General features: G+C 38.0%; 2 long non-coding RNA genes across 6 annotated transcripts; both read right to left on the bottom strand.

Moving 5' to 3' along the window:
• Positions 1–4610: 4610 nt before the first annotated feature.
• Positions 4611–11256, bottom strand: LOC122180211. Of its 4 annotated transcripts, none has more exons than XR_006178948.1 (5): positions 11092–11255; positions 9513–9666; positions 8445–8567; positions 8241–8295; positions 4611–4871 (listed from the first exon to the last, which is right to left on the bottom strand). It is a non-coding gene; the product is annotated as an uncharacterized LOC122180211 (long non-coding RNA). The 4 variants fall into 4 exon arrangements; XR_006178949.1 differs by lacking the exon at positions 4611–4871 and adding an exon at positions 7058–7145 and having other exon boundaries at positions 11092–11256; XR_006178947.1 differs by lacking the exon at positions 4611–4871 and having other exon boundaries at positions 7221–8295; positions 11092–11253.
• A 2977-nt stretch (positions 11257–14233) lies between these two features.
• LOC122180470 lies at positions 14234–27743 on the bottom strand. Of its 2 annotated transcripts, XR_006179093.1 has the most exons (4): positions 27701–27743; positions 26183–26381; positions 23026–23088; positions 14234–19631 (listed from the first exon to the last, which is right to left on the bottom strand). It is a non-coding gene; the product is annotated as an uncharacterized LOC122180470 (long non-coding RNA). The 2 variants fall into 2 exon arrangements; XR_006179092.1 differs by lacking the exon at positions 27701–27743 and having other exon boundaries at positions 26183–26496.
• Positions 27744–27954: the final 211 nt, after the last annotated feature.

Raw genomic sequence — 27954 nt, 5'->3', positions numbered from 1 at the left:
GTCTGCTCACCACAGAGCAGCTCAAAAAGACTACATTCTGTCAGTATTTCCTTAATCTATTTTCTACCCAACTTCTCCTTTTAGTAAAAATATAAATAAATTAAAAAGCTACCACATGGTTTGCCCGCCAGTGCAGCTCACATACCCTCTGTATTTCAAATCTGTTGGCCTGTTTCTCTGCTAAGGTTCACATTGAACCATCAGTATCTGACAACTGGTCAGCTCAAAGTTCAAAGACCAAAATGCAACCATGAGTGGGTCTGTTTTGAAAACAAATGCAGTACAGTGACAGGGACAGTATATCCTAAGACAACAAAGAGAATATTTGTTTTAAATGTGCTATTTGCTGAGTGAGGTTTTATCCAAATCTATTAAAGAACACAGCTAACAACACTGCTGTGGCTATGAACGCCCTTGTGCAATTGCACTTCATTATGCGTTAGCCCTGAGAGGCCTCAGTAGACTAAACAAGCACAGCTATACTGAGGGATGAAAGGATCAGAGATCAATTTATAGGAAAAACAAACTCTCCACATACCTCCTCTCTTCTCAGAAGCAGGTGATTAGCCGCTGTGTAAGGTACTTCAGCCGAGCAGCCAGCTAACATCAGCATTGTGGTTTACATCCCATTTAGTGCGTCCCACAGATCGTAATCTCAGCAACTGAAATTCATGATTTCACAGCAGCAGAAAAGCCTCTCCATGCTTTGGAGTGGTGGTAAAAAATCCTTCTGGTTACAGCGCTGCCATTCTGTGTCATCTATCACCGAGAGGCACAGTTGCATGAGCGAAAAACCTCCTAAAATCAAGCATCTAGCCAATAACTTCCCAAAGTATACACTGTCTTTTGTGTAGCTTTGTTTCTGATTACTATTAGTAAAAAGAAAATCAGAGAAATATAGTGAGATGGCTCAGAACTGATTTCTTGTTCCTGTGCAAAGGAGTACATTTCACCCTTTATCATGAATTTGGAGAGTTTCCTACTTTTCTGAAGAGTTCAGTTTCTTAATACGCTCTTCAACATACGCTGTTTCTTTGGAGAGAATTTCCTTGTTGTCTGTCTAAACAAATTAATCTTCTCTGCTTCTACAAGATACCACTTCTTTCTTGGAATTAAAGAACCAGTCTTGGCAAAAAAAAAAAAAAAAAAAAAAAAAAAAAAGAAAAGAGTAAGGAAAGGGAGAAATGCCAACTACTAGTAAAGCATCTATCTGCTGTACTGTTTGCCAATAATAAAGGCATATTTTACTTATGAATTTTTGGAGAAAATGATTTTTGAAATATCTTTTTACAGCATGAACTACAGCAAAAGTCCTCTGGATTTATTATATCAATTTTTTTTTTTTTTTTTACAGAGCTGTTTCTACCTGAAATGCTCCAAAACAGCTGAGTAACAAACTATCAAGACTATTCATATTAACAGAATACATAAAAATTCTTGAATTGATACTTTCAAGCGATATATTCAGTTTGGCAGCTCGTGTTTAGTGTGGAAAGTGCAAGGTGTTTCAATCCAAAAGCATTTTTTTAATTCTCTCCCCTCAGAAGAGTACATGTAAAAGCATAAGAAAGCTGAAAGCTCAGACTAAATGAGCTTTTGCCTTGGTAATTATCAAGGCCTATCAGAACATGTCCTATTGTCCTTTGATTTCTGGAACCTTTCCAAGAAAATAACCACAGATAACAGTTCGAAGTACATTACAGAATAACGAAGTAAGTATCACCAAAGTCTCCTGAGGATGTTCACGCAACTTAAAATCTTGGTGCTAATCTTTATTCAAAATCATATAACAGAGTTGGCATTTCTTGGTATTGGAAATGCAAGTCAATCTTGGGCATCTCCCTTAGTGAATGTGGATAGATTTACAATAGCTGAGAGGTTGAAAAATCATGGAGTTACTGATGTATTCCATGAGCAGGACGTATTGTGGTGATTGACCTACTTCCATACTCATGTAAATACAAATGAAACATTCTCAAAACTTTAAAACGCTGCCAAACATCTATGGCAGGTCATGCCCCTTTCAGTACGTGCCAGGACAATAACCTTGAACTCCAGGTCTCACTAAACGGTCTCCAAGAACTTCTACATGCCAGATTTCCTCACTCCTCACCAGTCAATTTAATTGTATCTCAACCACTGTGCTTTATCAATAACAATTTTTTATTTAAAATGGTTAAATAACACCTGGAAGTAATGACAGTTATTTTTAAGAGATTACAAGAAATTAAGGAATATTAGGTAGATTGCAGCATTTACCTCTAAGTAAACATTGTTTGCTAAATGAGTCCTACTACTCTAAAACATGGTTATTCAGAGATAATCGCTAGAAAAACATGTTAAGATCAGCAACTCTCTTATATCTATATCCTGGAGTTGCCCTTTGAAATCATTCCCCATGGGAAGCTGTTATGCTGCAGAAACCTTCTTGAAAGCTGATCCCAGAAGCTAAATATGTTGTGTAATACAACAGAGCAATTACAACAGCAAAAAACAAACAGAGACTTCAGTGCTCTCCGGTGTATCACAGACCCAGTGCTCTTTGTTCCGTGTCATGGCCAGTTGCTAGTTGCTGGCATTTCTTGACCTCTTCCTGTATTCAAGGGAAACATGCTTGCAAAACCAACAAACAATCCTGCAAGGGATAACCCCATAGCAAAGGTTCACCACAGCTACAGCCAATGTGCCACTCATGTAGGGTGTCCAGCAATCTGTGTCTCTAGTTTGCTTTTTAATGATCAATTCTACTCCAGAAACTGGAACTTTCTGAAGCTAGTATCTTAGTCGTTTTCTTTGAAATGGATCTCAGTGTCAGGGGAATTTTCACACTGGAATTACTGTACTAAAACATACTAAAAGCTTTTTCTAGTCAATGACTTCTACCAGGCTTCATTTTGGTTTGTTGTCTGCTGAAAATAAAAGTAGAAATATATATTTTTAGTCAAAAAAAAAAAAAAAAACTAATTGGCTCCTTTAATGCAAAAATCAAACACCTTTTATAATTGCTTTATGTACACATAAAAGTTCCCTGCTAGCTGTGCCAGTGAAGCCTGTGTTTTATCTGCATCATCTGCTTCTTTTGAGATCAGAGGATTTCTGACTCAAACCACATACCCTCTTTCTCAGTATCTCTCTGTACGTATATTACTATTTCCTCTTTCATATAATCTAACAATCTTCTAAAGATGTTATTATTGTACCTTAAGCATCTACATTATCTGAGTGGAAAAACCCTGGAAAAAGTTGGGGGAGAGTGGAAATGTTTTATTTCAAAACCATGTTTGACAGCGCTTAGTTCCTTTATATCTCTGAAGGTTTCTTTACTCTCTACTTCGTATATGGCCATCCATTTTTCCCTTCTGAAACAGCACAGTGGGCTTCCACTACTGTAGCACGTAAGACTCTTATTGTTAACTTAAGACTCTTACTGTTAACTTAAGACTCTTTGTTACTGTTGAATACCACTACAAGGAAAGGAAGCCTTATTATGTATAATGCATAGTTAACATCTGGCACGCAAATACTGTATGTTCCACCAGTTTCATCCTATATAATCTGTGCTGTACATGTGCTTGATGTATACCTTCATAATTTCTTGGAAACTTCCAACTTACCTTCCTTACAAGCAAAGAACTTAACATCATTTGACCCACGCATCTGGAAAGAGCTGTCCAGATAAAGATCATCAACTCACACATAAAACTAGCATTTGTTCAGAATGATTGTTCTAGCAATCAACTATTTGCTAATTAGCTACTTAATATTCACCATAAGGAAAACAACAGCTTGGATCCACCTCCTGGTTTTTAGACTAGAATTTAGGATTAAATTTGGGGATTCTATATAAGCTGATTGCAAGATGGCAACAATTACAGGACAGCAGCACCTAGACTCATTTACAGGGTGACCAGAAATGATTAGAGTTGATCCTAGAAAATGATACTGGAAAGCTTCTACAGTACACAACAATTCATTCTATTAGCTATACAAGTCCTTGGAGCTCTATAGTGTGGAAGTAGGAACGAGCAAGCCAAGTGGACTATCAAGGTGTTGCCCAAATCTGCAGGGATATAATTAGAAAGACCAAAGCTCAACTGATGTGGAAACTAGTAAGTGAGCTGAAAGACAAGAATAAAATCTTCAAGAGCAAATCATCAGCAAAAGTAAAACAAAGGAAAACATGGACACACAGAGCAAGGGGGCAGAGGATAGAGTGATGGGGAATAAGATGAAGTAATACTCAATGCTTTCAGTGCTTCAGCCCTTACTGATAAAGGTTATATATATATATTTATATATATATATATATATATATATGCAATATGACTTGTAAGACTCTGCAGGAGGGAGGCATTACACACAAGAAGTGGACTTAGGACCTCTTCAGTAAATTGGACATTTATAGGATAGAATGCTGTGGACACAAGTAATGCTACGTGAGCTGGCCAAAATCATCACAAAGCCAGTCTCTGTCACGTTCAAAAGATCACAACAATCAAAGGCAGTTCCCGACATCTGGAATAAGGCAATCATAATATCAGTCTTTCATATGGGCAAGAACGAAGATTTGAAGAGCAGACTAGTCATCCTAACCTCAGTTTCCAGGAAAATAGAAGAGCAAAATCTGAAAGCCACATCCTCACACATGAAGGACCAGAAATTGAATGGGGACAACCAGCACAAGTTTCTGAGGGTAATGCCTGGTCAGCCCCAGCTGGAAAAGATGCTCTGTATGCAGTACTGTGCAGATGTGATCATATTGCTTTGTACTCAAGGTTGGAGCAGTTGAAACCCTTGCAGGTAAATGGATAGCTGTCCTATAAAGTAACACGTTCCTTAGGCTTCCTCACTCTGCAGTAAATAGGGTCTGCCTGACCAAAAAAAAAAAAAAAAAAAACAACAAACAAAAAACAGTTTAAAACTGGGCTTGTACTTGGCTGTGCTTAGTTTAAGTTCTAAAGTTTTCTTTCAAATGGAATTCTAAAGCAGTTTTGCATCTTTGGGAAATTACTTCAGTCTTGGTGAAGTATCTAGGCAAAGAAACAACATTTACGCAGTTTGCTTATCCCTCTACTGAACTGCACAGTTAATGTTTTCTGTCCTCACCCTCACCTACATTTTCCAATGCAGACGTTAGGATTTATATCCATATTTGGATTACTATTTATGCAATCAAGCAAAAGTGGTTATCCCCAGCTTTATCATCCCCATGACAGAATACTAGCCTTTACACTTCCATTGAAGGGAAAGCCTGCATGATTTCACATGAATCATATGCCTTACCAAGAATCTCTAGTTCCTCATTCACACCCTATTGGTATAACTCTGCCCTTCCTGGTCTGTGCATCTACAGCTGTAGAGCTGCTGAAAAGTCTTCTGGAAACTTACAAGGGTTTTTTCCACTGCTCTTCAGAAACACATTCTTTATTTAAGCAAAGTTAAGTGCTCTGGCATTTTCAGATACTCCTTCAAGTAATTACAAATGCTTTGTAATTCTTCATCTCTTACCAACAGTTGCTTCCAAAAATCTATTAATGCAAATTTGTAGAATTCGGTTCATGTGAAATGCAGGTAGAAAAAAAAAATTGAGTTCAGAGAATCTTAAACTATTCCCAACTTATGAAAAAAAAAAAAAAAAAAAAACCTCTATTACACAATATATCTTTTAACACTTTCTCTGTCTCTCTAAATGATGAGCAAGGCTGTTATTTTGGGTACTTTTATGTCTGTGCCCAAAATATTCCTGTAGAAGTTAAAGAACGATTCGCAATACTATCAATACTGTAAATGCAATAATACATTATAATCTTCCATTTCTAGATCTTCCTCCCTGCCCAGCATCCCACAGCAAATTACAATCAATACAAAGCTAAACTTAGCACTCTGATGTCTGCCAAGTAACGGCCAGACACAGGGCAGACCTGTCCAATTTAGGGATTCTCTAATCTAGTGGCACAACCCTACTGCAGGAGCAGTGCTGTCAGCTGACTTAGTCCTGCTCCTGATTCGTGCCAAGGAGAGTTTTGACATTGATTTCAGAGGGCACATGCCTGAAGTCGAACATTTAAGGTAAAGATAATTGTGGCTGAATTTTCTGATAAACAAAGGTAGAAGGGTATTCTGTTCTCATCCTGGATCCATGATCTGGGGCCACAAAGCCCCAGAGAAAGCACTTTATTACTCACTCAATCTCATACTACTACTGAGATTAAAAAAAAAAAAAAAAAAAGTGGGATTGTCCACTCAAGGTATTCCCATGCAGGGATCAAGTACATCTAATTTTCAAGTTCCTAGATCTCAAAAAAACTTTAAGGTGAGGGTTATAAGAAATGCTGCTGGATCATGACCTAAATTAATAAAACTCAGAAATTCACTGCTTTATAGTGGTTACTCTTTACAGATCCTTGACTAATGTAAATCAGTATTATATTTGAAGAAAATAGAGCCTATGATGATTTGTACTAGCTAAGGATTTGGGTCACAGACAACAGTACCTAAAAACACTCATTTCAAAAACTCTAAACACGATGCCAGACAGACGTGGCTTTTTCATTCTTGCACAAGAAACTTCAGAATAAGAAAAGTAACTTAAGCCTTTATCGTGGTACCAGTTATGTGATATTACAGTGTCATTGCCTGTCAGAAATGTCACTGCTACTCCATTACAGAAATTCAGGATCCACTCACATTCAAAAAACAGCTATTACCTAGCAGGATGCCTAATCTACACAAAGTGAAAGCGTGTTTAACTAATTGATTTGCTATACAAAAGAAACCTATGAGATGATGATAAAAAGGAGCCCTTTGTATACTGAATAGAGCTAGTGGAGGTAAGAAATGTGACAGCAGCATTCATGAGCATCTAAAGGCACTGAAGTGCTTTTATCAGTGAATCCAGTTAGAAAGCAACATAGCAAACAATTCCTGAAGAAGAGCGCTTTTCAAGTCAGCCTCATAAAGCATGGAACTGCTGAGTAATATTTCCCCAGTGGCTGAAGGACAACAGCACTGGGCCATCTGGTTCTCAGAATGAAGACAGGGATAAACATGAGTGTTAAAGAGAAATGGAGCAAAGCAACTCTCCTGCATGGTGAGCCATGGAGCAAACCATGCCCCAGGCCTGTTTTCATCCAGCAACTGAGCTTCTGTGAGAACGACAGAGGAAAGAAGTATTAAAATTTGGTGGAAAGTAAAGGAATTGAGACTTATTCTTCCTTTATTCTTTCACTTCACTGATCTCACAGGTGCATTTATATACAGTGAGAAGAAAGAATAAGGATAAACTGTCAATATTGTGCTAATAGTACTTCAGACCAATTTTATATAAGTAGTTGCACAAAATCCAAGATCATGGTAGCACACCATTAGACCACAGTCTCTGTGTTGGAAACCACTGATTGTCACCCTTTCAAAAAGATTTAGCACCTTACAATGTTTGGGTCCAGTGTTAACATGAAATATGAATGAAAATATTGACTTAGTTCCAAAGAGTTTCCAGTTGCATTGTAGAAGGATGTCTTGTAGCAGCCAGAAAAAAAACCCAGGAGAGTCAGGAAGCAATTTTGATAAATTAGTCAAGTCAGTTTTCAGCATTTCTGTTTTAACTTGAAAAAGGTTTGCTGCCATATGCAATTGTACTTTGGCAGTGCTTACTGACAGAACAGAGGCTGTCTTGGCACATCACTTGTAAGAGCAAAATAGATTTGGCTGTCATATCCATAATAAGCATAATTCATATTGCAGTGTCTAAAAAACATACGGAAAGGGGGGATGTCAATATAAGAAGAATACAACTTAAAAGAGCTTGTAGGAGCCTCCCACGTAACAGGTACAGGCCCAGATGAAGTTATAAACAACAACTCCTCCACTGTAATGGCCTTTGGCTTGTGTTCAATTGATGAATCGGTGCAATGAATTGAAGAACACTACTTTGAACATGTAGGACTCAGTTTACCCATTCATAGAGGTCTTGTATCTGTGTAATACAATTAAACTCAGCCACATATATCACAGTGTATAGTTAAAGAGTCATATTAACTAAAAATAATTTTTAAAAATGAACAACACATAGAGCAGGCTTCTCTGCAGGTAAGACACGACTTGTTTTCACTCCCAGGGTGTGCATTTAGTAGTTTGCCCAGAACTGTTAGTGACTTCTGCTGGTTTGTTTAGGAGCTACTGAATACAGCTAGGAAACGTCCAAACTCAACCATCTCAACCTTACACAACTTGCTTCTTACCACAGATAGGTGGCTTTTTCTTCCGTAAATCAAGCTCACACTGCTCCCAGATAGCCTGGAAGATAAACGCAATGAACAAAGTATGAAAGAGTTTTTACAAATATCACGTAGACAGTGTTTTGATACAGATAAGTCTCACGTACCTTTTTATTTTATATGAACTCTCTTATATTCATGTAAACAATTACCACTGTATATACATACCTGTGTAACAAATAATGATTCTTACATGAACAGCCTATGCTCTCAAGGAGCACAAGTTTAGTGTGAAGTAGAACTTCTTACAGAAGAAATTTGCATCCAGCTGAGAACCATGTTTTACTGCCACTATAAAGGGATCACAGTAAGAATGAGAATCAGACCCACATATACAGCTAAGTAATATACAATTTATTCTTTCTCTTTTAACTGTTACTACTCTTTAATCTAGGATTTATAATATAAAGAAATGGGTGCAGATGATGTTTCATAGCACTGATGTCTGGCATACCAAGATTATATATTTCAGTAAGATAGAATAGTTGGTCTTCAAAAAGCACAGGTAGATAAATAAAGTCTGATTCCCTATCCTACCCTCACAGTGTTAGAAGTTTTACTCAGCTTTTACATGTAGGCTAGAAATCAAACCAGTTGCTCTTGTGATGTAACTGTGTTATAAATTCTTTCAGTTTTAAGTTTACTTATGGAGCAACATAAGAGTTGGAAGGAAAGAAAAAAAAAATCGTATTTCAAAAGTGAGTGAATTAAGAACCTGAGGCCACTTTCAAAAGAGAAGTTTCTGTACACAGACCTCCTGCCTACTGTTAAATCTAAAATGTGTCTTTAAGGGATGTTCAATTTAAAAGGTTCCCATTGCCAAAGATACAGATTTTTTTTTTAAAAAAATGCTTAGCCATTAGAAAACCTTGACATAATTGTAGAGAGCTCCCAGATTATGTGGGGCTTCCTCTAGAACAGGTGCTGTAACCTTTAGGTTTCAACTGTAACCTCTGGGCTCCTCGGAAAATATGAAGGAATAAATGCTACATGCCTTCTCAGTGCTAACAAGCTAAGCCATCCTTTGTGTTAAGGAGAGAGAAAACTTCAGGCCCAGTTGCAAGAGTATCTTGGCATCCAGTTCTGGATGAGTGGTAATTGTCTCTGCTTCCAAATCTCAGATCCAGAAGACCCAACCTCTCAGATTAGAAGTAGCCAATTCTTCTCTGCAAATTCAGAGCATCCATTCTGCAGCTCCACCAATAGTACAAAAAGACAACCTCACAGTTTTCTCACCTTCTTTCATAGAATCAACAAACACATTGCAGGTGTTTCAACAGTTATAAACAAATGGAGAAAGAATGGCAGGATAAGGTAGCAGAGACTAATTACACAAGAAGTTTTTTCATGGCAGTTCCACATCTGAACAACTTCAAATGTTCAGTCTAACCTGGAAAAAAGCATACAAATATTGATGTTTTGATGAAGTGCATTAAGAGCTTATTTTTGGGATTTGTCTTGTATGAATACAATAATATCTTGCAAAAACATCATAAAGAAGTTGAATTAGAACCATTCATTGATTAAAGAAAAGCCACAATCTTCCCATAACACCTTAAAGATATCTGAAGGCTTCCATACAAGCTCCGAAACAACCTAATTCTCATTAATATATTATAACTTTTGATCCCTGTGGCTTATTATTTTAGGTTAGAAACAAACAAACAAAAAACCTCCAGAAAAAAGAATAGTATTGTATGAGAAAATTGGGTAAACTTTAATCAAGATACAACTTATTTAAAGAACTAACTTCATTTAAATTTTCCTTTATAAAAGAGAAGAAATGAAGATATCAACAGGAAAAATATAAATTATGAGGATAATAGTTTACATTGTGGTAGACCAAAATAACTTTCACTTAGAATAAACATATATAATGCATAAGCTTTATACTTGACTTTACAATATATATTAAAGAGACTATTTATAATCTTGATATAAAATAACATTGGCAAGGAGAAATAATAAAGAGTCAAGATTGCTGCAAGTGTCCATTCACTACATAAATGCCGTAGGTGGAAGAAACAGAAGCACTTAAAAAACTTTTAAATAGCCCTGCGTCAGATGTCACTGCAGTGAGAATTGATGCTCTGTTTACAGTTCTGTTTTTGTTCATCTACATCATAAAGCAATGCGGATTCACAGGCTTTAGTATACATAATCCTCACTGAGAGAAGAAAGGGTATTAATATGAGCTAATGATATTGTCAGTAGGAAACTGAAATTTTGATAGCAGTAAATTTCCAGCTTCACAAAAGATGCAATTCCCACGCTCAAGTGTGAAATTAAAATATATCTCCAATTTTAGTTACCTAAAAATCTTATCCCCCTTTTGATGAATGCAAAATAAATCAACATGACAGGAAATTTAATTCCAACAGGCCTGACTGAATACCACAGTGGGTATGAAAGAAAACAGCCTGTATAGTCAATACAACTGGTCATAGCATGATCTCAGCTTTCCATTTCTCTGATACTGTACTGGAAATGCCTTTGGCAATGTGCTTAGATCCATCCTGCATAGCACCTTCCACCCCTACCTTGCTAAAACCCAATGTAGTGGAAAGCAGCCTATATGACTTAGAGGGTACAAAGATACATTAGCCTTCATGAATCAAGGTAAGGTCAGTAAGCGTAGCACAAGACTCTCTTAAAGACACTCTATTAACAGCAACAAGAGTTTAAAGACTCTTGGTCTCAGAACTCTATTAAAAACTAAGCAAAAAATCAGTACTTACTTCTAATAAGATCCTTACAATATTTTCAAAGCATTATTGGAGACATCAATAAGCATACACTGAAAATCTTAACTTACCCAACTGATGATAGTCTCTCTAGCTATAAAATACTACTTCTCAAAAAACAACCCTCATCCAGAAGACATTCACCTTTTGGAGGCTAGCTCTTAAATGAGCCCAAGGTCTGCCCCTTCCAACCAGGTGGGAAGCACAGGAGAATTGGTTACACCTGTGCTTCCTGAAAGCTGGTTATCCTCAACTCTTTTTTTTTTCTTCCCTCTCTTCAGTGCAAAAGGAAAGAATATGCCCAAGAAGGAGAGACTTCCTGCAAAACAGTTCATATTAGAATTCCCATATTGCTAATGAATAGTCTTTGGTGTTATATAGGACAGAAGGGCAATCTAAAGTCAACCCCAAAATTAAGGTCATTTGCACACCTGTGGGACAACCTAAGGTCATAATCAAAAGTGACCATAAAATATTCATACTGATTTACTTGTATGAATTAATTCTTCTTCCCTGATGGTGTGATCTTTGCCTCCTGTCCATCTACTTTATTTTCTGGGTGAAAAAAGATCAAATCTATGGTATTTCATGGAGTGATTAATATTGTTTTATTGTCGTGACCAACACTAATGCTGAGAAAAAAAAGTTAGATTAGACCCAAGTCAATTACAGAAGAGTAAGTTTCAATAATGCCAATCACAGCAGCCTTTTGGGTCTTTTCCTTAGTAAATTAAAAGGCTTTCCTTTTCATCTAGAACCATCTTATCACTCATTTTGCTATCAGAAAAACACTCTGAAGATAATAATGGGAGATTCTTTTAAAGGAAAATAAATCTATTTTGTTTCTTCCTCTATTTTTGAGGAAACAGTTGTTTTATTTTATGTAGTTGTGTTCGTGTTTTTTGTTGTATATACTGGTGATAGCAGAAAAAAAAAATGCATTAGGTGAGTTGCTTGAGAACTGTAATTTTATTTAGTATGCCCAGTGAAGATAGTCCCAAAATAGGTCTCTTCCTTACTGCTCCTCTTACGCAATTTGTGTTTTGTGTGATGTGTACTTGGAAACTCACAATCCATTCCTGCCTTGTCTCCTAACTCCTTACACTCAGATTCTGCACTCTGTTCAAGATTCAGCAGTGTTACTCATTCTGATTATGTCACCCATTTGTTCAGTAAGTCATTTACCACCTTCCTTTAAGAATCAGGATACTATTTCAGGTTTAACTTCTAACATTTAAGGCACTTAAGGTGCCAGGTCTAATTTACTTACAGCTATTGATTGATGTCTGCTTTCTCCCTTGACTTGAATCAGCTTTGGATTGCTCATCATCTATTCCCACAACATCCTGTGTGTAGCGTGGATGTGAGCATTTCTCAGATACAGTGGTATCCCTAAACAGATTCTCAGCTTCCATGGTATGTGTTTCAAATTGAGAAACTGAAAATGTTCTAATCAGTCTCAGCACCTTTAAATGTGCTGGTTTCATTTCTCAATTTCAGTTCATTTTCAAACATAAAAAGGCATTGATTTTTTAAACCTGTTTTGTAGAAGTCCCAGGACACCGTAATCAGACATTCTTCTATCCTATAATCAGAGAATAGGATATGACCTAATTCAGCTTCTTTGCATTATTCATTTTGGTATCTAACCACATACCTGAGACTGTTGCCTTCTTCACAGCAGGATAAGATATAAGAGCAGTCATGCTGGTTCAGAAGCAGGCTCCCGCCAGCCTGGTACTTCTCCTGCAGCTGTGCCATAGGTGGGCACCCAGGGCGAAGTGTCATGCAGGGCGAGTACAACCAGTTTTTCTCCCAGCAGTCTTTCTCCAGTGATGCTTTCCAGATAGGAGAAGTCCTGAGCCTGCTATACTTTCTCTGTTTTGTCACCCATAACAAATCCTTCTTCCAAGTTCTTCCCCAGTCTTCTCTCTTCTAAGGCACTCAACATTCATCAGTGAGCAGTTCTTCAAGTCTGTTACGTTGCAGCTGAAGATCTGTGATAATCCCTTTGTTCCTCTATGGAAGAACTGCTGTCAGTTCCTGGCCATAGCTTACTTACAGCACTCATGGCCTCAAAGATGTCTGCTTCCCATTCTCCACTTATTTTCCAGGTGGACTCCATTTTCTATTTCTAATACAGAAACAGTCACATAGTTCTGATCAGCCCCAATTCCCTTCTTCATATCCTTTTGCTTCCTACGATGCACTTCTGAAACAGGACAATAATGACACACAATATCCAGGGTGCAGTTGGAACAGAGCTAGAGAGCTGTAGCGCTGTTTTCAGGTTTTGTGTTCAATTCCTTTCCTAATTTTCCCCTAATATCCAGTTTGTTTTTCTGATTGTTTCTAAGCCCTGAACTGAGCTTTTCTGGAGCTATGATAAAACCCATGGTCTCAATCTTGATCAGAGACAATTAGTATGTAAATTTAGTATCACTATTTCCTACATGCAACACTTAATCTACATAGAATTTTACCTGCCATTTTACTTTCTTGTCTCTTAATCCCTTTCTGCAATTCTTTACAGCCAACCTAGGGCCAGTCTTGTTACCTTGGTGCTTGTTGGGCTTTCCAGGTCACTTATAGACACATTTCACAGCACAAGTACTAGAAGAGTGCTGCAGTTCCTCCTTTTATTTTGAAATTCAAGTATTTTTTCCTATCCTCTTTTTCTGTTTCTCAGCCTTTTAAACCTACCTAGGAGCTTCTGTTTTCTGCCATGGCTGCTTTATTTACTAAAATCCTTTAGTGAGGGATTTATTGTCAAAACTCTTTTGGAAATCAAGGCAAGTTATCAGCAGGATCATTGGCAATTACATACTTGTTGTCCCTATCAGAGATGTCTGTTTCCCATGAAGATTAGGACTTCCATAGACAAACTGTATTTTATCTTCTAGTCAGTTAGATTTATACAAATTTCCACTAATTTTGTGGCCATTTATCATGGCTTCTGTTAGTTTACCAAACGGTAAATTAATGTTCCTCTATGAAAGAACTGCTGTTGGTTCCTGGCAGTTAAATCTACCAAATGGTAAATTAAAGCTTGCAATTTTGGAGAACATCCTTGGTAACTTTTTAAAAAATTTGTGCTGCATTCACCATTCTCCCATCTTCAGAAATGAGTGAAATTTTAAGAGAAATGTTACACACTACTGCTAATAATACCATCCAAGTTAAGACCCTTGAGTGAATATCATACAATCACAGTGATATTTTAACATATTTTATTCTGTTTCTTTATTCAATTACTTCTTCCACAAAATCTTTTGTTTCAGACTTTTCTTGCTGAGTCTTCTCAAAGGGTTTGGGTCTCCTTCCAGTCTCTCTACAGTGACCATCAGAGCAGAAAACTTGTTTGCCATCTCTACCACAACCTTGCCCTTGCTGAGCTCTCCTTAATTGCATCCCATCATCAGTTGACTTACATGAACAGGCAGTGTTCTTCTAGTGTGTTGAGAAAAGGATTTGGACCTGCCCTGCTGTATAGACCTGTGTCTCATTTGCTATAGAGCTGGATTGTTCAGGTAAAGAATTCAGGAAGAGAAAAATGGTCTCAAGGCAAGATATCTAAGCAATGGTCTGGAACTCTGGATTTATGTCACTCTATAGGTACTGGGCAGGTGACTTAAATTGGTCTTTTGTTTACTCTATTTGTTCACTTCTGATTTTCTGGGTGACTGATTTGATACCTCTGGTATACAAAGTGTACACTATTTTTAGTATGTAAAGAAGCACACCAAAAACTCAGATCTCACTTCAAATCTGACATATTTGAAGGTTTGTGCTTTTTTTTTTCCATCTCTCTGTGTCTCAGTTCAGTACATGCAAAACGGAATAATACCACTACCCACCTCAGAGGTTTTGTGCACATAAATTCATTAAAGTTTGTTAAATGCTCAGGTACTATAGCAACAAGAACCATAAAAAAAACCTGGAAGGGACATAGTAATTATCTTCATAGCAGGGTTCGGATACCATACAGTAAATAAGGCATGGGGGACATATTGAGCAATGGGAAGAGAACTAAAATTGAATATTTGCTTTTGAACTAAGCTCCTTCTGTCCTGTGCACAGACTAGAGCACAAATAGTTTAAAACAAAATTCAAATGTGATCATGTAATTAGACAATGTCATAATGCTCACACCCATTGGGGCTCATTTAATGCTATACATGGCGATTTTTAAGATTTGGCAAAGATATGAGCAATTAAAATAGGTTTTTACATTAGATAAGGGGTCAGGAAACTAATGAAAGGCAATCCAATTCTCTTCTGCTACTCCACTGAATTGCACTTTGAAGGGGGTAATAAATATTAAATACAAATTTCAAAAGTACTTTAGAGATTTGAAAGCCCAAACTCTATGAGTGTCGCTACAACTAGTGCTGCTGTTTCTCCAGCTAGAAGAAACTCTGCTAGTTCCAGAAGTGGAAGCACTGTGAAAGAGAAAAAACACAGTGAAAAGAAACACTTGATAAATTGGCTTTAGCCAGTGTATCTGGGGTAGTATCATTGCATAGCTTTATGCAGTGCCATCTGAATACATACAGATAAGACATGGAAAAGAATCTGATTAATATGATTAAGTTTCACAGCATTTGATGCTTATTTATGACCACCTTTTGCTGACTTTACTTAAAATGATTAACATCTTAGTGCAAAAGCTTTTCTGCTAAACTCAGTGGGGCTGCTAATAACAAATACAGTCAGTGCAAGGGGTTCATAATCTCTCCACTGTGGAGAAAGAGAGAAAGAAGTAAAGAGAGAGGAGAGGAGATATAGAGGAATTATAGAGATATTTATTCTTTAATTGTTTATACATACTTCAGCCAAGTAAATTCTTTCTGTAAGACTGAGTAACTGTGGGAAACATTAATTTCCATACACAGCAGAAATTCTTTATTTTAAAGTCTTGCATGAAATGTTTATTTATAGGTGTGATGCTGTGACTGCTTGTAAAGTTTCCATTGATTAGCACAAGGCCCAAGTTTCACCCTTAATAAACCATTTAATCTACCTAGAAATAATGAAGGACTCAGATGACCCTGCCAGAAATTCATTCTAACATCCAAATAAGGGAAAGTTTTTTAAGACTGTGGCATCCAGTAAGCAACTTTTTCCAGCAACCTAAGCAAAAGCAACCATTTGTATTTCTAAGAAAATGGGCCATAAATATTTTCTGTTTGTCAGGATTACCCCTATGATTTAGTTATTTTGTTATTGTGTTGTAAAATATTTAATGTTTAAGAATTTAGACAACTGCAGCAAATGCAGGTTAACTGGTCATTACAATAACCACCATCACAGCAATGGAATCCACATGTTTTTTTTTTTTTCTGTAGGGTTGCATTTGTTCTACTAGTATGCACATATATTCTTTTTTTCTTTTTTTAAATGAAAGAATCTTATTTGGGCATTCATTATTGACACACACAATCAGATTTTAAGTGCAGCTAAGTACACCATCTGGCTTTTCTTTCCCTCTATTCCTCTATAGCCATACACAGTTGTCTGCTATTTCAAGGAGTGTCTGGCTTCTATTACAGTTGCACCAGTTGCACTACAATCAGCTGAGTAGGCATTTCCCTTATGAACCCTGCTTTTCAGTGTTTAACAACTAATTCGAAACTGCATCAAGCTCAAACATGACACGCACATTTGTAGACCAGATGTGGTTTTGTTTATCCTTTTATTTTTAAATGCCCAAAAATGGCAGGGTTTAAAAAGTCCATCCAAATAGTATAACATTTATGATCAGCAAAGCAGATCTGCTGCCAATTTGGGGATATGGTCACAGGACATTTGGAAGTGGGTCTTAACTAGTCTTTTGGTCATCATTTGTATCATTCTTCCCTAGCTAACCACTAATAGTATGCAACACATACTACAAACCACATTTAATGGTAGGGCTTAAGCATATCTATGACAAACTCCTGGCATTTGGCATACAGGGAAATTGTGCTGATTTACCCTGCAGCTAGACAGGCAGGATTCTATTAATCCCTGTGTAGAAGTAAAAATAGTCTTTATATTTCTCTCTAAATCTGAGAAACCCAAGGAGAGAGATAGAAGAGACCTCCAGAGAGAAATTCTGAGAAACAGCTCGAATTCATAAGAGGCCATAAAAAGGAAAGAAAGAAGGAATGAATTAAAAATATTTTCAGTTTAGTTTTTTATTTAAATTCATTTTTGTCATTTTTTTCTGACCATCTGAGCTTAGTGTTAGGAAGATCCATTCCAGAAATATAGCTAATTTAGGGGATCGAAATCAGCACAAGACCAAGATCTACCAGGAATATCCCTGCTTTGTCTGAAATTTCTTGAGGATTTTATTTTCCTAAATATGCCTATAGGTGCCTGTCCTGGGGCAATGAATGCTTACATTCCACTTAACACTCCACTGCATTACAGCTACACTCCACCTCAGCTTTAAGTCCTCTTCATCCTCTTGCCAGCTAAAGCACTCAGCCAGAATGCAGGAGTCCTGAGCCCCCATGCTGAAGGGCAATACATCTATACCACCTCCAGTAACTGCACCATGGCTCCTTCAGAGTAGCATCTTCAGCAGCTTTGAAATAGCTTCAGGAGGCTTCTTGCACATACCCAACTAATTACATGCTTGAACCATTTCAGACTGCAGGACACATGGGTGTCTCACTGCCTCGGTGAATGCTCTGATCTAAAGAAAACTCCCATCCCTACCTGAACGTTAAAAGAATAGAGAAAGCTGGGATCAGTCCTCTGAAGAAAAGGTTACAGTCACCAGGAAAGCAGCCTAAGTTTGTGAAGACTGGTGGAGGAAGGCATTTACCCCTCACCTGGAATTAAGCTGCAAGTACCAGAGGAGAAAAGGAGTCGTAATCTCAGGTGTTACTGCTTCCCTGCTGCAGTTTGATATGTTCAACACCAACAATAATTCAGTCATTATGGGTGGATTAGGGTACATGGAGTTGTATGGGTTGTACAAAGAACTTAGGTAAATGGAGATTAGACACTCAGTATCTATAGATAATTATATTATTAAAAAGAAATAAATAAAGCTTTACAAATTCATGCAGCGGGTCTGTTTAGGATAGTTTTTTTTTGGTAACAAAGGTTTCTGTGTTACTATGCCATGCAATTAGATGTCTCATGTTTTGATACAGAAAAGTGTAGCATGATTTCAATATTAGACTAGAGCTGTTTTTTCAGCCATTAAAAAGGCTGTTATTTGAATGTAAGGCATGCATCTGCCTTTCTCCATTTCTCCATTTGCAGCACTTTTTGCCTCCAGGAGCCTTTCTGAGCAACTTCCCACTGCTCCTTTTCCAGCATCCTGCTATTCTTACTTTCATCCCATGCTGTTTCTTGGTTTCTGCATGCTCTCCTCCATCTACAGCCAAGGAATGCAGGCCCAACTGCTGTCTTGGTTCTCATTAAGAAGATTCAGTATCCAGTGTATACTGATAGAGACATGATTTAGCAGAGGGTTCTTAGAGTTAGGGTAGTATGGTTATGTCGTGGTTGGACTCTATGATCTTTAAGGTTCTGAGCAATTCTATGATCTATGATCATCTGTTCAACTGACCAGTTACTTTCCAGCTGGTCTATTCAGTTCATTCTAAAAACTCTTGCCCTCTCCCTCCACACATGCCTGTGGTGCCAACAGGGTCCTCTTTCACTTCCACACTGGTCATATATTCCTAACATAAAACATGTTCTGAGACACTAAAGTAGTCCTTGACACCAATCTGAGAACAGATGATGAAAAGCAGCAACCTAATTTACTCACGTTAACTGAGATCAGAAGTAAGCAAGTGGCAGGTACATTTAGACTCCAGGAAACCACTCTCTTTCCTCTGTGCTTTATGCGTCTGTGTTCTTCAAATCTTATTTATAGATTTACCTTTTTCAACATAATAACTATTGGCTTCTCAAAGGCACAACCATTGTTGAAACAAGTATAAATCCTTCAGTTTTATTTTAGTGTCATTTTATCTTGTTTTTCAAAAAGAATGTTACAGCATGTTTTATAGAACTTCACATCGATATGTTATTGCCTAAGATATCATACAATATGTATTAAAATATACAGTATATTAATATAGCAGTTACAGGCAGTGCAATTGAGATGTGAAGTCTGCACATCAGAAAGGAAGCTAGCAATAGTCAGTCTCTTTGGTAAACCCACATCCACAGCATGTAGCTGAGTTCAGTAGTCAAAAAATGTTATTGTTGCTATTCTGATGATGACTCTGCTCCTTATTTACTCAGCAATTTTACAGGTACCCAGAGACATAGCTTAGGAGATTTATAGTCCATAGGTTAGGAATAAAGAACTATTTTTTACTAGAAAGATGTGCTTGATGAAGCAGATGCTACAGTGAACTTCAGAAAGCATGAATTAATATCCCAGTAAAGAAGCCCTCACTGACTTAACAAGTCAATCACCTCTGTGCTCCCCTGGCACAGGAAGAGTGTTTGTCTCATCAAAAGGTCATCAGAGAAAGGGAAGAGTTGTTCTGGCTCATGGGTGTCCAACCCTTTGGCTTGCCTGGGCTGCATTGAGTGAAGAACGTATCCATAAGTTGCTCTGAAAGTAAACTCCTAATTATTTCCATGGAAACTACAACAGAAAAAAAAAGAGAACAATATCACTATTTGATAGAGCAAATTCTCAGCTACAAAAAACACACTTTTTCAATATAGTAACCACCATTGGCTATGCACTTTCACCTGCAATGAACAACAGCCTACAGGCCATGGTCATAAAAGTCTGTACCAGCAGAGGTGACCCTCTGCCTCCATAGCTGAAACACGCCACTCAAAGTGTCACTGTGCTCACAGCCACAGTTTGATATCCATTCAGTAAATGAAATGTCAGTGGGTGCCATTTTTTCCTGCATGGAGGAGTTAAACGACACATCTTTGCTTCATATGCACTTCCATGTCAGACACCATTTTGTCAGACTGCCTCTCTTGCTGCCATCTCTCACACAGCAAAAAAAACATAATGGAACATTCCTGGGAAGGTTCCACCTCTGCCACCGTATCAGTCTCTGACATTGTGAGACATCATAAAATAGGAGCAGCCCTTGTAAAATAAGCAATATAGATAAAATATTTTGTTAATTACAAACATTAATTCCTATTTCTATTTATTAAAGAGGAACAAAACCATAAGACTACTGGGATATTTGACCCCATTTTTGTGCAGCTAACCCATCAGCTGGCTTGATGGCAGTGGCTGCAACTCTTAGTGAGGTCTCAAAGGGTTCATCAGATTTTTGAGGAAACTTTACTCTTCCTGTGCTTCTCCGTCAACAGTTGTTCACAAATGTACATACTGCCAATAGTTGATGACATGAATGAGGTGTGATTGTGAAGTGAAGGATATTTCTCTCTGGTAAGAGAGGGATTATGAAAGTCTGGTAAAGTGACATGATCAGATTTTTGAGCTGAAGATCTGATTGCAACTGTATGCATTCCAGTTGAGAATTTGTAGGCAATGCATTTATATCAACAGAAAATAGCGTCACAAACATAAAATGATTTTTTTTTTTTTTTTTTTTTTTTTTTGCAATCTTGAAACCTATTCTCAAAATCCTTTATCAAAACAGAAAGCACAGCTGTGTATTCTTCGCAGAGCACTGTGTTTAGCCAACGTATCAAAATGCAAACATCCATTTGCCATCACTTGAGTCAGCACTGCCCTCCCCATGCCCTGCTGTCAGCCGGCACAGTGCTGGTAGCACACTGTGGTCACTGCTGAGCCCACAACTGCAGGCAGAGCTGCTGCTGTACAGTGTGGATATGGGCAGCCACATTGCCAGCTGGACCAGGCTGCAGGCAGACCACACACCACAGGTTGGATGTTGTTGTGCTTTCTTCCTAACAGCTTTCTCCATATTGAGTTCTATCTTCTTTCTCATGCAGATCTGCAGAGACTAGAATTTATTTCAAAGACAGAATGTGGATCAACAAGGGGTAACAACCACAAACTGACTCTCAAAGTGTTTTCTGGTGCCTGCATAATTAACATCAGTTGTTCTTTTAGTGAAACTTCAGGACTTGAGCTGCACCTCCTGCCTGGAGAGTCACAGCATGGCACATAGCCTGTGCTTGGGAAGTTGTAACACAACCAGCATCCCTTCCTCGTTGCTGGAATCAAGCCCACAGCAGAGCCCAAAAAAACTCTGGGATGGGAGCTGTCACACTTTTTATAACATTTGAATCATAGAATCATATAATGATAGAATGGCCTGTGTTGAGAAGAACCACAAAGATCATCTAGTTTCAACTCCCCTGCCACGGGCAGCATTACCAGTCACTAGACCAGGCTGCCCAGAGCCACATCTAGCCTGGCCTTGAACGCCTCCAAGCATGGGGCATCCACAACATCTCTGGACAACCTGTTCCAGTGCATCACCAACCTCTGCGTATTATTAAGATACACAACAGTAATTGAAAAAAATATATGCAAAAGAAAAAAAAGAATGGGTGATTGATTGAGAAATGACAGCATCTGTAAAGTGGAGCTACTTGTGAACTCCATGAGACCATTGAACTTTTACTTGCATGCAACTTCACAACTGCATAATGAAGCTCCCTCAGAGTGTTATTCAGTACTGAATGTACGAAAGAAAAAGAGTTGAGGAAAAAGAGAACATGGGAATCAGGGAATAAAAGGAAAAGTAAGAGCAAACTAAAGTTGCTGAGATGTAGAAGAACTGCTAAGGGGCTGGTGTAATTACAGATGGATGGAGAAATGTCTTATACTGACTTAAATCTTCCCCTCTCACCATGCTGGTTGTTGTAAATCCCATCACTAGAGCCTAACTGCATTGTTTAGTGTATAAAGTATATCGATGCCTATGACTGTGAATTCTGTTCCTTCAACCAGCGCCTGACTTTTGGCTGTTGTACTACTAAGCACCACACTTTGTTGGGTTGCCAGAGACCCTCTGTTACAGTTGGTGTTACAGTTAGAAAGATTACCATGGTGAAAATGAGAAAAAGAAACAAACAGGTAAGGAATGCTCACCTGTATCTTAAGATCTAAGTTTGCAGGAAAGACTCCACAGAAGAGGGATCTTCAGAAAGAAATGCTTCCTAGTGGCAGTCAGCCCCTTAAATGAAGTCTAGGAGGTAATTACCTTCACCTGTGCTCCCACAGCTGACTCAGTCCTTTCCTCAGGTGACCAATGTGTGGTTCAGGCCATAACTCAAGAGTTTCTATACACATTTGTAATGCAGTGAAAAAACGGTGGTACAAACCACACAAGCATTGAAGAATTGTCAGCATTGTTAGAAATGGTAGGACATTTCCTGCAATGAAAAATAAAATCTATATCTAAATTGTATAAGTGAGTTGTTTCTGCTATGTTTGACTGACTTTGCAGAGAGAATTTAATTCTGAGCTACATATGTAAAGATTTCCATTGACAAATAAATAAATTTTGAAGTTGTTGTGTAGTCTACTGAGAAAATTCTTCACATTTACTTTGAAAAAGTAGGATATGAATTGAACAGCAATGTGAAATCTGTCTGAAAAGAGTACATGTGGGCTTTCAGCTCTGGTAAAAGGGGCAGAGTGAGTGCTGATTCCTTCAACAGCTATCAAGCACTGTGTGAGTTAATTTTCCAAGTCTTTGCAACACACAAAACTATGATAAAAGTTCACATTTCTGTGCTACAGTGACGTTTTTTTTTCCTTGAGAATTGCAGTTCTTATTCACATCTGTCTTTTTACAATAATAACTAAGAAAAAAGTGTGTGGCCATAACAATATGTCTCAGAGAATGGCATTGTTTGTTCTCAATGTGAAAATACTGTTTTCTTTTGAATTAGCTTTAGCAAAAAGGCAGCAATGAGACTACTTAGCATAGTGAAAAATTCCTTACCCCTGTTTATGTCCTTTTGAAAATCCTTTATACTTCAATTCTCTGGATGCATGAAAACTATTTAAGGCACATAGGTTAACGATCTAGGCAAAGAAAATATTACCATCATGTACTCACCTTAAAATCTCACTATAACAGCTTCTGCAATACCACACTTTCCCAGCACTTCTTTGGATTAGGCTGCAAAATTGATGTTGTTCAAATACACAAAGAGCATAAATGATCTCAAAGAAAACAGAATTCTCACTGTGACAGAGACCTCTGTGAGAGGCTATTATATACTCTCTAAAATAAGACAAACCATTTGGGCCTATTCAGTCATACCACCTTTATTTCATAATTGCTGGATCAATGCAGAAGACTAGAACTGAAGTATAATCAAGCTGATAATGAAATGAAACAACTTCTGGAAAGGTAAGAAAGTTTAAAGTAACTCTTAATGCTCCACAGTATCCTGCATAAAAAGTGTCCTACAACACTTTCTCTTCTGAGGAGCGATAATGACTGCTGTTTGGCCACTGGAAGTTGTGTCACTGTCTCCAGATTTCACCACTCTTCTCCTAGGAAGATAAATAGATATAAAAATTCACAAATGGCCCCAAGTCCAATGTCCTTTTAAGAACAGGAAAATTCAGTTACTAATTATGATTACAGCTGTGTGTATAAAACAAATAGGACCAAGATCTCGATGTCCCAGTTTCCAAAACCATAGCTAACAAGCCTCCATAGCTGACTTATGTAAACATGCACATCATATCTAATTCCTCAAAAAAATGATGTTTTATTTTTCAGTTTAATTTCATTCAGGTGAGCACAAGCATGGGGTTTTTTTGCAGCACCATCCTGGATTTCATCCTGTTGGTTTCAAATATGTGCAGAGGTTTTCAGCTGTGCTCATATGGGCAGATAAGCACCAAGAACAAGAGAAAGTTCACATTGGATATAGAGAAGATAACCAAAGGAAGCAGATGTAAGATTTGTTGATATAACTCTTTGTTTCAGGATGGTGATTCAAAGGGTGCTGTACTTCCAGCCCAGACACTCGGGGAACAGATCTGCACACTTTGCCCTTGTGCCCAATTAGAGCAAGCTCATTTATCAAATGAATTGCTCTCCCACAAAATACATGAGGACTGAGACGAAGGCAATAAAATATTCACAGAAATGCAGACAACTCCTAAATTTTTTTTTTTTTTTTTTTTTTTAAATCCTACAGTCCCATTTTGAAAAGGAGCTGGAAATGTAAACCATGCTATTGTGTGGCTCTTTCACAAATTAGCTCTCTGGGAATCCAAAATAGAACAGATTTATGCTAACAACAGGCTGAGGGAGATTACTTGCAAACAACAAAGGCAGCCTGGCCAGCAGTTTAGGCCTTCTCTTGTTAAGAAAATTTTCCCATCTGTAACTAAATCAATTAGTTATACCAGTGCAAACCCCTGATAGAGACATGCTGCACCAGCATGAATTGGGGCTTAAAGCCATTTAGGTTAATTCAATAAATCCTTGTCAGCATTGCTTTGAAGCAAAGGATACCGCAGAAGCAAGAGTTTATCTGGGGTAAAGGGACTGACTGACACGTAGGTAGGTATCAAGCTGTCATTCTGGCCGCAAGCATGTGCAGCTGGGAGAATTTATGTGGTATGTCTGATGTGGATCTCATCTCAGGCCTGTGTAATGAAGAATGACGCGCTTTCCCTTGCAGCCCTTTCTATTCAATAACTGATTTTAAACTAATTTTCAAACACTTTAATCTCAAGATGTAACATGACAATTATAAATGCTGACCCTTAACGTACCCTCCCTTCTGTAATAACACCAGGATGTCATCTTTCTCTCTGTCTCTGCCTTTCCAGCCCTCCCTTTTCCATGTGGCAGCCCAGCCAGCTCAGCCACTTTCTTCCTTGTTTGGAAAAGCACCTGGTGTTTGTGGAAAGGTGAAACTCAATCCACACAGTGACTACGTGAGGTGGGTCCTTCCTCACTAACCACTTGCTCATTCAGAGATGTGCTCTGGACAGGCCATCAGCAGAGTCACAAGATCAAGCAGCTACAACAGTGGAGTGCTGCAATTCCCCTCATTGGTGCTGACATGGTCACTGGCCAGGGCTCGGAGAAAGACAGCAGGATGTCAGAGGCAGTGTAAGGGGTCTCATCTTCTCTGTGTAAGCTCTTTTGTGCTGCCTTGCTGGCTGTGTAAAAGCATTTGTTTAAATTGACTGCTTTTCCAGAATCTCTAAGTACCTGCTGTTCTAGGGAAAAACAAATAATGATTTTAGAAAATGCACAGGATGCGGAAAACTATTGTGTTGTTATTTACTGATGTCACCTACAGCCACCCATATATTAAAGACTTCAGTTCGCTCTTACAGAAGTAGATCTTGTTCTCTGGGTGTCCACTGGAAAATTTATGTATTTGAAAGCAAAACCCTCTTCGGAAATTTGAATTTCAACACAAAAAAGCTCTTGTCTGATACTTGTTATACATCAGTCCCCCATGTGCTGCCTCCATCAAACGCTTTCTGCTGCCCAGGGACGTAGGGTTGGGAGCCTCCTGAGACACAGTTTGTGTCTATGTGCCATCATATCAAATGCTTTTTCATAACAAATCAATCTGCAGTCTGAAATTAATAGATTTCTGTTCCACAAAGCAAATGGTTCTGGACCAGAGCTCTCCAGTTTGCAGAGCTGGTGATTAGAAACCCGATTCATGTTTGCAGGGCAAAATATACCTGTGTTAAATAAATTCTGCTTTGGATCTACTTGTCAGACTAACAATTTTCAACATTTTAAATAGCTTTTTCCCCTCCCTTGTTTGTGCCTATTTTCTCTTCTCTGCCTCTCTATATTTGCAGGAATCATGTCCTTTGTAAGACTTCATTTTACTAAGCAAAACTACTCAGGAAGGTGTTGTGTCCTGTAGTTACATAAGCTCTCTGTGGCCCCTAATCTGCCTCGTAGTCCACTCATGCACCTCCTTTGTGTTGCATCATTTTTTTCTTGCACATCTGCCCACGCTGTTCTCCCCATGATACAGCCCCCACACATGTACTGCTACTTCACAATGAATTTTGAAATTACTGCAACTGACACAGCTTCAACTTATTTTTTCACACTAATTTACGGGGTGATCCCATTGCACTGCCACTGGCGATGAGGCAGCAATCTGTAGCATGGGGAGAAGAACGAGTGCCCTATGCAGTGTGGGAGGAAAGGCACAGAGGTGACTTTACTGCCAAACAAAACACAGAAGAAATTTAATTTTCATACTCACCTGCGATGGGAGAGTAGCCTCAAGTCTCTTCCTTCTCTTCAGCTGTTTCCAAGACACAGGTTGCTAATTCTTGGCAGAAATTCTTGCTGGTCTGAGACTATGTGACCTTGAACTTTATGCTATTTAACTTCATCCTTTTTTTTTTTTTTTTTCTGCCCTCAGTGATCCAGCTGGTCCTGTGTGATATTTTGATCCTCCTCTGCAAAGGCAATGCCACTCAGCTTTGTGTCACTAGCATAATTTATCAGTTCACTTCCACTCTTGATCCTCAGGTTAGAAGTAAAAATACTAAATAAGTTTCTGTCACTCTCTTGTTCCACATTCACCAGGGCCACCAAGGTCATGCCCACTTCAGTCAACTTCTGCCCACCCTATGCAACTCGTCAACTCATATCAACCACCCACCTCATTCTCTCATTTAACTGGGTATTAATCAGTGAGAGTACAGGGGAAAAAAAAATTGGATAGTCAGCAACTGATAAATTGATCCTAATAATGTACCGTCTTTTGGAACATTTTTTAATGTAAAATACAGTTAAAAACAAGGAAATAAATGTAAATAATTATATCTTTATTAAAAGATTAAATGCAGTGTCAGCCAAGGCAGATTGCACCTGATTCACTTGACACCACTCTTGAGTGAAGAAATATTTTTTTCAGCAAGAAAAAAAACAGTGAATATCATCTGCCTGGACTTCAGAAAAGGTCTTCATACTGTGCCATACAGCTAGTAAAGACTTGTTAGCATTTGCCATGTAGGCAGGGAGAGGGAGGAGGGAGTTAGCATAACTTCATACCAGTTAAAAATAACTGCAGAGACTAAGACTGCTTGGTTGAGTGATGCCATTAACCACAGGTTTAAATTACTGTGGAATTATTTAAGCATTAGTTATCTGACTGCCACGAATCCCATGATGGATCTCTTAAGTCAGAGTTAAGTAATGGTTTACCATAGCTTGGTTAATGGTTATACAAACTCTCCATGTTTGATTGTTGTTTGCTTTTTTTCCATTTCTGCATTTGTATAATAATTAACTCCTCTAATACTCTTTTTCAAAAATTATTTTTGAAAATTTACATATTTTGCAATTTTAGAACTAGCAATATTTTTTTTCCCTGGGAAAAAAAATGTTTTATTACAGAGCATTACTCCACGTCAATCAATTAGTGGTTTCTGCAGGGTTTATATTCTCAATTTTTCAATGCAGAATAATGGGCCCTTTTCCACTAGTAGTAAGTACAACAGAATAGAGAGACATTGCTTGATTGATTGAAATTGCCAAGCACCAATGAACATTTAATGCAATATAGCAGTGTATGCTAACTTAAAAGAGAGGAACATAGAGCTCCTTGAAAAAAAATCATATTTACTAAGACATTAAACACAAAAAAATGATTATGTAACACAACTGGAAATATTAATAAATGCAAAAATAAACAAACACTGCAGGTAGAAGGTAAAGTATCATCCAATTTCCTTTGGTATTTTGGTAACAATTTCTACTGTCAAGCACATACTGTACATTCCGGATGTTCGGTCACACTATGTGTACCTCACTCTGCATTTTCATCTGTCTTCATAGGAGGAACATGGTAGTTTCTTGAACCATATGAACTCAGAGACAGGCTGGTGGGTGGAATAAACAAGTTAACATTACAAACTAATACAGAGCAACACTCTATTGCAGGAATTTATGCATAAATTGCAAGTTTGTCCCTTGGAAATAAAAGGGTCAAAAAAGGCAAGATAAGGCCCTATCCAGTATACTGAA

The sequence above is a fragment of the Lagopus leucura genome, unplaced genomic scaffold (assembly GCF_019238085.1).
Source record: "Lagopus leucura isolate 7727_CA_CO unplaced genomic scaffold, USGS_WTPT01 Super-Scaffold_100004, whole genome shotgun sequence".
Classification (NCBI taxonomy): domain Eukaryota; kingdom Metazoa; phylum Chordata; class Aves; order Galliformes; family Phasianidae; genus Lagopus; species Lagopus leucura.
The sequence above is the reverse complement of the archived record's forward strand: the minus strand, read 5'-3'. Positions and strand labels throughout refer to the sequence as shown.